Here is a 10880-nt window from a genome sequence, read left to right as displayed (position 1 = left end):
TAAAACATGCTTATGTAAAATGCTTAATATTATTTGTGTTGCAGGTGCAGTTATGGAAAGTCAATGTTGAAATATCACCCATACTGAACTTAGTGAGAATAGGTCCGTGGTCTTTCTGTAAAGAACAAAAATGACACCTGCTGACATCCAACAATTATTATTTTTTGTTTTAATTTACACCCAAGGAAAACTTGATAAAATATCAGATTCACAAAGAAGGACAAATGAATACAGTGTACTAGCTCTACTATATCCACATGGTTATAAATAGATAAAATCTACGTAGGTGCTTGTATTTTCCCAGTGAGATAACCTGATATTGATAAGACTGGCGTGAGTTTTCTATGTCAGCTAGCCTGACACGCAATTGTATTTACAATTCTTCACGTCAATTGCTTCAGGACTACTTTCAACATGTCCAAGGACCCTCGGCCTGTGGTCCACAAGAACCAGGTCAAACGCAAGGTCAGCAAGAGGCTGGGTCAGAAGCGGGACAAGTACCTGCCCGAGAGTCTCCCCCTCCTCCTGCCCCCCTGCAAGATCTGTGGGAAGAAGGCCTCGGGGATACATTATGGGGTCAACACCTGTGAGGCCTGCAAGGTGAGAATTTAGAGATAGTCAGTTTTGTATGTCAGATTGGAACATTTCTGTTATACATGTACTTGTACATTTTTTTTTATAAGACTGTAACCTGGGTACTTAAACGGAACGTTAACCAGTCTATCTGAGTTCTGTCTGCATCTGCTGTCTAAATTATAATGTTGTGCAGTGGATTCACACGTACATTATCTTTGGTATTATTACATTGTTCACATCTTTCACAGTTTGATTAAGATTTAGAGGGATATTTTCATATATAATTATCATAATGATGTACGTGTATGTAAACAAGATAGTCATATTTTATTTACCCCACCCAGGTATATGTAACATTTTAAATGGAGGACCGAGGATAAATGCTCCTTTTTCATATGCATGTAATCTGTTCAACAAGTTAAAATGACTCAATTTGTTTCAAGCATGAACTATTATAGCAGCTGGAACTGTAGTACCGCAATGGATTTGTTGTGACTGCTTGTATTTACAAAAATGAACTTCAATGTGAAGTCTGCATAACACATTTGCGCCCCATTTTTTTAAAAAGATTCACTAGTATGCCATTCTTGATTATCTAGGCAATTGATTAAATATTCGGGTTCTCAGATCTTAAATATCCCAGTCTGATAGCAATTTTATCCAATATAATACCAGTTTTTAAATGCAGAAAAGTTCAAGTGTGTTTGTGTATTAATTTTGCTAGGTGTCTTTTAGACAACTGTGCACAGAGACACATTCTAATAGAATTTGATTAATTAACATATAAAAAAAATGAATGTGTATGATAATTAACATGTACAATTTGGAATCTCTAGATTCAAAATATTAAAAGTATAGCATGACAGTCCATTAAAACATGTAAAACATTTTCAAAACCATCTCCAAAATGTTATATAATTATATACATGTATATATATCATCTCCCTGTGTGGATTCTAGATTGGGGCATGAAATAATCCATCTAATTCATACAGAAATGATGGATGTTCATGTTTTATACAAGCTTAAATGCATACTGGTATTTTAATCACAAATGCCATTACATGTAGTTGTTGTTATGTGCAGTTGTGAATAGTCTTGCATTCAAGAAGTATGAGACCTACATAATTTTATCATCTTAAATATATAATTAATTCAGGTACTTGCATTAACTATTAACTAAAATAAAACCCTAGGGCTTCTTCAGAAGATATCTGAAAAGGAAGGAGCCGTATGTTTGTGACAAGGGCTGGAACTGTGACCTTGACATCAGATCTAAGGGTCCACACTGCTCCGCATGTCGCATGAAAAAATGCCTCACCCTGGGGATGTCTAAAGAAGGTTAGTCTTTAGCAGACTTCCAGATATCTGTTAGACTTTAGCATGTTTAGAATATCATTCAGGGTTGTCTCCAAAAATTGAAGTAGAAGGAAGAAATAAACAAGTAGAAGGGGGGTCTGGGTGTCTAGCTTATACATGTTGCTAGATTGTGTTTGAAATGCAATAATAGCCAGGTAAGTAAGGCATTATAGGCAGAGGAATTCCCCGCCACCCGGGTTTAGAGACAACCCTGATCATTGCATGGCAATTTAAAAATTTCCAGATATATATGATTTGTCAGGCTTGGGGATGAAGATTGAAGATGTAGATTGATTAAGATATTATGATACTAGATATGTTAGATATCACTTAGTAAGTTGCTAGATGTCAAGTACAGATCAGACCAGTTGTAGAGTATTTTATATGTACACATGATGTATGATATCATTTGTTTTTATAGTTATATATATTTTTAAATTTATCATTTGTATATAACTGGATGATTATGTTTCATAATTATGAATTACTGTACATACAGACAAGTCTTTTTCTACCTTTGGAGAAAATATGTTCACTTGTATACAATATCAAATGTTAAAAAATGGCTTAATTATGCTTTCTTCAATCATACATGATCATTCTGATTATAAATTTTGTTTGATATAATAATGCATTATACATGTGTATGTTTGAATTGTTATAGGAGTTCGACAAGGCCGCTACACATTGACAGAGAGAACAAACCGGATCTTGGAATTCAAACGGCTCGAGAAATCCAGAACTAATGAATGGACTTGTCAGGATAAAAAATACAATCCAGATGAATCATTCCAAACTGACAGTAGACATTATGATAACTCAGAGAAATCCTCAACAGAGCTGGAAGATTCAGAATGCAATCCAGATAAATCCATTAAAACTGAGGGAAGAACTGGATATGATCCATATGAATCCATACATGATAGTGAACACAATTTGAATGACTATAGTGAAGATACATGTTCATCTAGCAGAATGGACATGCTTTATAGTGAGCGCCTCCAGAATTCCTTGGACCACAGTTGTTCTGGTAAGCAGGCCATGCTGCTTGAACTATCCAGTTTAGCAGCCCACTCGGGGGACTATCCAACCGAATACACATCCAGCAGTGCCGAGGGTTCGCCTCAGGGGAAACAGACACCCAGAAATACCGGCACCCCCATGGACTCCGAGTTGCCTGCAGATGTTCAGGAAGTGGTCGAGGCATTGATAAAGGCTTACAAACATCTTCAGCATATTACACAGAGTCTCAGTGATGAAGAGATAAGGAACAGACTAGATATAGGGTTTGTGAGTAATCACTGAAATTTTTGATAGTTTTGTTATCATTTAATTTAAATTAATGTTTTCCCCTAAAACAGATTGTTAGATACATAAGGACTAATGGTGTGAGAACCGTGTAATTTCTTAATGTACGTGTACATAAAATCTTTGTATTAAATGTACAAAAGCATGAGTTTGTAGGGATGATGTCATGTCAAAACATTAAACCCTGAAAATGAATTTATATGACCTTTTCTGCTTTCTATGCAATTGATATACTGTACCGGTAGATTCCTAATTAAATGGTGAGGAATTAATATCAATGTAATATCGCAAGAATCACCCCACTCAAATTTTAAAATCTTAGTTTTATTTTCTGAGAGTTGAGAATTAAAGGAAATTTAGGATAAAAGTTTCGCATTTGCGATTTTATATTCTCACGTCTGGATAAAAATTTATAGCGGGACCTCGGAATTAAGTACTCCAGTAAAATAAGGAATCTGCAGTAATTGAATGCGTTAATGTGTGATTATTTTTATTCAGAATTTCAAGTCCCTAACAAAGGTTTTAAAAATATAATGATAATCCATATGGTCTTCTGTTTATGAAACGAATATTGATTTGTTAATACTGAATGATGCAGATTATATACTTAGTAAGTCTAGAGATTTATATACTGTATTTCTGACACGATAGCCAACTGCAGAACTCAGTTTTGTCTCAAATCATTGGATCTAAGCTAGTTATGTCTCAAATCATTTAATCTAAGTTGCATGTCAAAAGAAAAGTTGTGTATTACATGTATTAATGTAGGCAAGACATCAAGACAAAGTGAACCTTTTTGGAAATCTTGACCCGATTCCTACCAAAGAATACAACGAGATTTTTGAGAAGACAAACTTGGACGTGGATAGTCGAACCCAGAACTCAAGCAGAAGAAGAGAAGAGTTTGGATTAGCCATGGCAGACTATGTTGCTTTCAGTAACGAGATTCCAGGGTTTAACGAGCTTTCTGCCAGAGACAAGGCTACCTTAGTGAAAGGTTAGAAATATAATGATCATTATACTGTTTTAAACATGTGATTTTTAATATACATGTAACTGAAGAAGAGCAGAACATTCTTGGATTTAATTACATGTATAACAAACAGACGCAATTTAGATGTTTTCCGTATTAATTTTCAGTATCTCGACTAGACTTTTTCCTAAGCCTTGAGTACCGGGCTAAGGATCCCGAGACTGAGATGATGATCTCATACTCGGGTCGAGCTGCACATCTCTCTGATGCCTGCGCATACCTCCCTCAGGATATGTTGAGATCTTGGTGGAAACTGACGTACGATCTGAGAGGACTACAGATGACGACGGAGGAGCATGCCACACTACTGGCACTTTGTCTGATGTCAACAGGTTAATGTCAACTGGATATATTTACCATAATGATGTTGATAAAAAGTGATGATAAATGATAATTTGATAAAGATAAAAATAGTATACTTATAGGTTCCCGTTGGTTCCTTAAGAAATTGAACACTTTGAGTCTTGGCACAAACTTTTTAAAAAAAGTATTGGAGTGCATTTCTTGATCATGTTGTCCCCCAAATGACCAAGTGCTTTATGGATCACAATTATATAATTTCATTATAATAATTAGAAATGAAGAATTTGAAAATTGCCTTGAAAACAAGAAACTAATTGTTGAGTTTCATAGTTATTTAAAAGAGACAATGCTATAAAATAGTGTATAATTTACTATAAATTCCTTAATTTATGCAAGTACTTAATTCCGTGATTCCACTGTTTTATATCAAATTGCAAGAATATAAAATCGCAATAACAAATTAAAAAAAAAAAAATCCTGTATAGTTCAAAACTCTCTGAAAAATAAAAGCAAGATTTTAAAATCCACGAGGATTGCTTCTCCAATACTATGCAGAAATTAATTCCTCGCTTTTGATAAGTATTAAAATATAGATTTTTCCCAAAGGTAAAGGACATTTAGTACAGCTAGCTACATACATGTATTAGTAACCATATGTTGTATTTGCAGATCGTTGTAAACTTGAGTCCCCAGAATCTGTACAGAAAATAGAGGCTACACTTGTCAAAACCATGATGTCCCTACTCCAGAGGCGGTACGGGGAGAGGGCGGGGCTACAGTTCTCCTCCTACATCAGCTTGCTGACTAAGCTCCGGGGAATGAGTGAGGAGTATCATGCTATGTATCGCAAAATCTGCGAGGACAAGGTCCTCATTGCGAGGGCACCAGAACTACTGTCTATGCTCTTTGATGACTGAATGAAGAGTGAACCTCTTTTTGAGGTTAATACCAGAACTTGAGTGAACCTCATTGTTAGGGCACTAGAACTTGTATTAGTAAGGAGTGAAACCTCGATGTTAGGGCACCAGCAGGCCCGACCACCACCAAAATTTTCAAATCACTCAACTCAGTCCTCAACTCAAATTCTTAAAAGAAATCCTTAAACTTGAGGTAAAAACTCAGATTTGAGGCTGAGTATTGACTTAAGGAAAGTTGGTTGGGGGAGGGGGGCATAGCTTCTTTCACTGAGGAGTGAAACTCATTGTGAGGGCACAACAACTTTTATTATCACAAAAGAATAAAAATCATTTATCTGTTCTTGTTGTTAATGAATACATAGTATTCACTTCCTCAAAAAAGCCATTGTTTTGTAATTCCCACATTTGAGTCAATAAGCTGTGTTTTTGTTGATAAAAGTTTGCAATGATGCCTTTGATTATGAAAAAAAATATCTTTATTAGGTTAGCCATACTGGTGTGTGTTTTGCAATTTTACAAACTATATGATTGTGTAACTGCCAAAAATTAGCCTTCTGTGATAAATTTTAAGGATTAAAACATTGTTATAACTGTAGACCTATTTTTCATTGCCCTGATGAAGGTGCCATATTGAACCTCTGATTCCGTCACTTTATATAAAATCAGAAATGGATGTCCATGTACATGCATTTATGTTTTGCAGAAGCAAGGCATAGTTTTCTTGTTTTTTGACTCTGCACTTTTGCCTTAATTTGCTTCGTGTCACTACTAAATAAAGAGTAATTTGCATGCAATTGAAATGGAAACACTTACATGTAAGACTGTTTACAGATTTAAGAAGATTATACAATATATATGTTTTTAGAGAAATCCATTTTTTCTTTCTTTATAATGTCATTATGAAGTTAACATGAAGACTAAAAATCCATGTGCCATATTTCTATTATAAATCCTTAGCTTGGTCTATGGAAAAAATAACTTGATATATTTATATAAATGAAATAGCAGCTGTTAGCTATACTTATGTTGCATTAATTTTGTTGTTTGTTGTGTGTTCATGCACTGAAATGTTTGCTCATTCTTACAATTTATTAGAGAAAATTCTTTATTCCAATAAAGGTGTTTTTTTTTTTAGAAATTAAGTTTCTCTCCATGTGTATTAAAACATGGTATAATATACAATGATGTATGTCTGTTAGCCATCAATGATTATATAAGTTGTAAAAAATGCTAGTAATGTGAATATTATGAAAACAATATTTACTATACATTTTATTTCTAAAACCGGTAGGCTGGGTGATTTTATTGTATCTATTAATTTCCAATGCGAAAAGCAATCAGTTGATATTGTTCCGGTGAAAAACATTTTATTTTGCCTATTTTAACCCCCAATGATGCTCTCTCTCTCAATGATGCTCTCTCTCTCTCTCTCTCTCTGTGCAAGGGTCTAGACTAAATGTTTATTCTCGTTCCTCAAATTTTTCAAGACTATGTTAGATTCTGATATTATATGCATTAATTCTGCAGATACCATTAATCATTATTTTCATTCCATCTGAGTTAATGACTTTAAACTTATTAAAGGTCTCTGTTTCTATATTTTTTACCAAAAAAAAAAAAATGGGCATTATTGTAATTAACAGATTAGATTTATTACCTGCTTTATTACGATAGAGTTGCAATCAAATTATAGCCTAATTATGATAGACTGTTTTATCATGGTTGAGACATACGAAACTTTTCATTGTTTTATTGCTAAAATAAAAAGACCATGTGTTTATTCTCGCACAGATAGAATCAGCTATCTTATTAATCCTGGTGAACCTTATTCCTAAACCATTAAAGCTCTCAGGTCGATTGATGTCAAGTGTTATTATATAATACCAACTTGAGGTAGTATAGTATAAATATACATGAACATTTTTCCTTTTAAAAAAACCCACACAATTATTTTTATAATTCATTTTTTGTATTGTGATTTTAATATGTCTTGAACATGATAATGTAATTATCATATTTTGGCTGTGATGCATGTAAACATTTGTTTATAACAATCATACCTATGCAAGAAAATAATTACTGTATGATTTTGATATAGAGAATTTTATCTATCGGTATACAAAATTAAAGACTTTATAGTCAAGATTGTGTGTTCAAAGACTTCTTTGGAAACATTCACAGTTCAGTGTTTGCATTGGCTTGATTGCATCCCTCTGAAGATTTGTCAGGGATCGAGATATAGTCCATCTTTCCAGTAAAGTATTAATTTGCTTTGTGTCCAAATAGAAGTCTTGACTGACTAGTGTCCAGAGTTTATCAGCTGTACATGCCTTTTGTTTCAGAGTTTCAACATGTCACACACTGTATAAATCATCTTTATATATTCTTCTCTGGCTTTTTATCAAGTTCCAAATTATAAGTTTTCAAGTTGATATAAGACTGATGACCTAGAAAATGACCTTCATTTTCTATAGATCAGTTAAAGGTCAAGGTCATATTGTTCTCATTTGTCAAGATATTCCAGTTTTTCTTAATTTTTTAAATTTGATTCAGTAGATAGTTTTCATTGGAGTTTGTTTCTGGATCCCTAGTATGATTTATTTTAGATTTTTGTATAATTACACTTAAATCATGCTTAAAAGATGAAGTTCATATTCATTGCTACACAGTGTTTGAAATGGTTTCACGATGGCGCATTCTGCAAGTAGACATACCGGTATATATTAGATAACTTCTGTGTATTAATTTTCTGTTACCAGTATATTGTTACTTTTTTTTTATATTCGTTGTAAAAGTAAAAATTGTCACAATTTTTTTTTTGTTATGTTGTAGAAATTAATGAATCAGTTGTTTATTTGATGTATGGTGTAACAGTTAGTGGTATTTTTAGTAACTGTTAATTTATTTTATCAACAGAAAAGAGTTAATGTTCTTTGATGTTTTGAAAGAGAATATTATATGGTACACCTCCATTATTTTGGTAAACAGTACTGTTTTCCACAATAAACGATGAAATTAACTGTAAAATATGGGTACTTAAAATTTATTTTCTTCAATCTTTTTGTGGTTTAATATTAAGTGCAATTTACCTTAAAGTGTCAGCCATTATATAAATGATCTATTATAAGTCATAATTTGAAACAGGTTGAGGGTTTTACAGTTTTTACCTTTGTAAGAAAATTTCAAATGCATTTGGTGGTCAAAATTGAAATTTAAAAAAAAATTGATTAAAAAAAAAAAAAATTAATTTTTTTAAATCAATATTATTTTGGGGAATATGGTGTACACGGGTCTTATTTATCTCCATTGACATTAACAGGACAGTGTTGCTTACTTACCTCCTAAAATGGAAATTTTTACAGGCCTTAAAATGTCATGGTAAAACCCGACACAATATACATGTGTGTACTTTTAAAATATGTAAGCTGTCTTATAAAACTATAAAGAAACATGTACCGGTATACAGAACTCACAGCGAAGAGACCATGCAATCTTGCAAATTTGTGGGGGCATTATTAATGCATTGGACATGACTTCAATGTCAATGTCATGACTTCAATCAGCCACTATCCATAAATTGTCAACTCTAATGTGTTTGACAGGTATTAAGTCATTGTTAAGGCCCACACTTATATTAATTAGGTTACTGGTAACAATTTACATCCCTCTCTTTCTCTGTTTTATAGTTAGGCCTAATTTAAAATATTCTGCATGCATAAAATTAATATACATATACATGTACTGTAAATTTTTAATTAAACGCGAGGAATTATTTTCTGCGTAAAATCGCGTGAGGCAATCCTCGCGGATTTTAAAATCTCGCTTTTATTTTTCTGACAGTTTCAAACTATAAAAAAATTAGGAAGTAATAACAAAAAATTGTTAATTGCGATTTTATGTTCTCGCGATATGATACAAAACCGTGGAATCGCAGAAGTAAGTACTAATGCATGCGTAAAATAAGAAATTTACAGTATATTACATGTATATGACTGTATTCTAAATTACACAGAACATTGTTCATGATAAGAAGCTGATTTTCTGTTTAATGTGATATTTCATATCAATTCTGCTCCATAATCCTCAGTTGTTGTCCAATTTATGTTGCATGGTAATACTGATCTGCACATTCAGGATTCCTGTTGTTTATTATCAATATGAACATACTGACCATCATGATCTTCACTGTCAGATTAATTCAATGCTTTTTTCTGACATTGTATTCGTGTAATAATAATTTCCTTCTGAGATAATTGGACTTGAGAAATATGAAATTTTACACTATAACATCTAATGTATATAAGGATAAAAATACTTTTAGGAGAGTAGATTGGGGGTTTCTCAGATTGCCAGCTTAATTAATATCATTAACTGTTTCAGATTATACATAACTTTTTTTAATGCATGGGTGTCTGGTAGTTTAAATATACTACTACTACTACATACATTATGTATAAATACCAGTTCATAAATACTCAGGATAATTAATTTCTTATTTTGCCGAAGTTTATATATACTTTCGAAATTCTTTCTTTTTGCATCAAATCACAAGAATATAAAACCATGAAAGCTGGGCTAAAATTGTCATAGTTTCATATAATTTTTATATGTCAGAAAAGTTAAAGCAATATTTTTTAAAATCTTGGAGGGTGTACCGCTTCTCGCAATAAAGATAAATATTTGTTCTTCTCATTTCAGTAGAAATCTACTGAAACAGTATTTAAGTGCTTTTATACTGAGTTATACAGAAGTAACAGGATTTTCGAAAAGGGATAAAATTTTATTCATATTTACTCGTAAATGTTATGATTTAAGATTTTATCAGTTTTAATACCTAGTGAACTTCCATTAGAGTTTATGTGTCAAAATGAAAGTCGGAAAGTGTACCCTGAACATGCCTTCCAAATGTTTAAAAAAAAATAATTATGAAAGCTTTAAAGCATTTTTCTCTTCAAAAAATTAAACTCAATGCTTGCTAGCTGACAAATTAAGATTTATTCATACTTTTCTAGATGAGCCTTAAAGTTGCATGAAAACAAATTGTCCTTAAAAAAAAACTAAAAATGTTCAAAGAGGACCAAGCTGCATTTAAATATAATTTGTTTGAATTTGATGGACTATTAACCTGAAGGAGCTGAAAGGTATTTTGACGCAATTTAATCGTAATTTTATTACGGAAATGAAAAATCTTAAGTAAATCAAGGAACCTAGAGAGAGACTATTGATTTTTTCATCGCTGGAAAAAAAGTTTGAACAAGATACTGTGGTAGCTACGACCGTTCTTTACGGTAAGGTAATATCTTCAATGATGTTTACATAGACTTGAATAATGTTTGTTTGTTTAGTGATAATTCTTCTTTTTTTTTCTTTAAAAGCAGCAAGTG

At 32.5% G+C, this 10880-nt stretch overlaps 1 pseudogene; it reads left to right on the top strand.

The window, feature by feature from the left end:
- Positions 1 to 329: 329 nt before the first annotated feature.
- Positions 330 to 7098, top strand: LOC128161312 (nuclear receptor ROR-beta-like; annotated as a pseudogene).
- The last annotated feature ends 3782 nt before the right edge of the window (positions 7099 to 10880 follow it).

Source organism: Crassostrea angulata, chromosome 8 (genome assembly GCF_025612915.1).
Source record: "Crassostrea angulata isolate pt1a10 chromosome 8, ASM2561291v2, whole genome shotgun sequence".
Classification (NCBI taxonomy): Eukaryota; Metazoa; Mollusca; class Bivalvia; order Ostreida; family Ostreidae; genus Magallana; species Magallana angulata.
Note: the sequence above shows the minus strand (reverse complement) of the source record. Positions and strands in the feature narration are given on the sequence as shown.